The 1,894-nt window shown below is 41.4% G+C and overlaps 1 non-coding gene across 1 annotated transcript; it reads right to left on the reverse strand.

Moving 5' to 3' along the window:
• Nucleotides 1-1,288: 1,288 nt before the first annotated feature.
• LOC145779178 (U6 spliceosomal RNA) lies at nucleotides 1,289-1,395 on the reverse strand. The gene has a single exon (XR_014290528.1). It is a non-coding gene; the product is annotated as a U6 spliceosomal RNA (small nuclear RNA).
• Nucleotides 1,396-1,894: the final 499 nt, after the last annotated feature.

A 1,894-nucleotide genomic window follows, 5' to 3' on the forward strand; every position in this document is an offset into this window, starting at 1 on the left:
GTTTGGTAGAAACAATGGCTTCGTCTTCAACCTCACTTGAAGCACTTCTGGATTCGATTTGTCGCTGCTATAGCACTGTCCGTTTCATGTGCCTGTGGCCTACCTGTACTTTGGATTGCAGCGCAAAATACGTTGACAACTTAGAAATTTTCTCAATTTCCTTCTCGGCATCATTTTCTGCCTTTGGTTTACTAGCTCCGCTCTTATACGTTCTCTTGGACATCAAAGCACGCTTCAGCGTTGGAAACGATAAAAAATTAAACAACTAAATTAGGCTACTTACTAGCTGCTGCTACCTGTCTACGCTAAACTGCTACCTACATCGTCTGAAGTAGAAGCAAAGAGCAATGAAAGGTCAATTGTTGTTAGCTTTTATCACAGCGAGTGGAAGGCAGATCACGATTGAAATCAGAGCTTTGCAGCGCAAACAGCAGAATTGGCTTGTTGGTGGTGTTAGAAAAGTTCTTTGAATATTTTCGCACAATCGCAGCACAGCGGTTATGATCATTCGGCACCGGCGCGCCGCCCAAACATTTTAGGGGCCCTCATTCTTTGCGGGCTTCTACGGTCGGAGGGCGCTTGCTACGCCTCTGAGGCTACCCTACTTTGTGATTACAATCAACCCAAATTGAAAGCGGTATCCTACTTGAACTTCTGCAGATTAGTTTTTAGTAACTTATTCTTTTTGTAATTTCGTGTGGGGAGGAAATGATAATACTTGAGACTTTCAAAGGAGGAATAGCCTACGGCAGGGGTCACCAACTGGCGGCCCGCGGGCCGCATGCGGCCCGCCACGCTGTATGGCTGCGGCCGCGGAAGGTATCAGCGTACAAGTATAACGAAAAATACTTTTCTTGAGGAATTAAAGAGCACGAAGGCAAAAAATATTTTCCGGGAAGCATATTTTCGCTTTGCATACGATTCCACCGACCGACCAATCAGATTATAGTTCTAGGTGGGGGTCGCTTAAAGTTATTCCAATGCGATGTCCAGCCACACCGTCCCAGTGGTTGATTAAAACGTCTGTTTTCGAACTTGTCTGTGAGCATAATTAAGGTTGCTTATTTTAAGTTTGCAAATGTCATATAAACACTATTGTGCGTTTCACCGTTATTGTGTTTCTCGAGCAGTGTTCTCTTTATGCAAGTTTTTGTTGGCAAAATATAGGTCGGTGTGCCAACTCAATTTATAATAAATTGCCAAAATATTATATATAAATTTAAAGACTTTTTCTGATTGTATAATGAAAATATTTAGCTTAGTACTGCAAAATGTTTTTTGTTTTTAAAGACATATGGAACGCTTCACGATTTTGCGTGTCATCCTTGCGCAGGGGCCGTACTAATTATCTCTGTATCGCTCCAATTTTAGCATATGTACTGCCGAAGCAAGTACTGCAAAATGTTGTTAATCAACAAATTCTTGCCACGCTGATAAGCACCGCAAGCGACAGTTGTCTATAATAAAAGAAAGACGGTTTTTTAGACTCTCACAAAAAGGATGAAAAACCAACTCATTGCTTTTTTAGAGGGAACACTGTTCATGAATTACAATAGAATTACGATTTTTCGATGATTTCCACAAGCGTTTGTTTCATGGTGCCTGGTTTCTTTTTCCCTGTTATTGGAGCCTATTTTTCGCTATTATGTTTGCAGGTCACTATTGTTGCCTGTATTGCGATGTGTCAAACATTTCCTTGTTTACTGAAATTGTTAATTGCAAGATATCTTTTGTGAAGCGAAGTGACAACACCACTCTTGCTTGGCGATGAATATTCTGACGAAACCGCTCGCCTCGCTATAAGTGCGCAAAACAAATGGCCTCGTAGGCTCGTTTATTATGCATTGTTAAAAAAGTCAAAAGTGTTGTAAAAGGAGCTTGGCCTGGCAGTAGC

This window comes from Aplidium turbinatum, chromosome 10 (genome assembly GCF_918807975.1).
Source record: "Aplidium turbinatum chromosome 10, kaAplTurb1.1, whole genome shotgun sequence".
NCBI classification, from domain to species: Eukaryota; Metazoa; Chordata; class Ascidiacea; order Aplousobranchia; family Polyclinidae; genus Aplidium; species Aplidium turbinatum.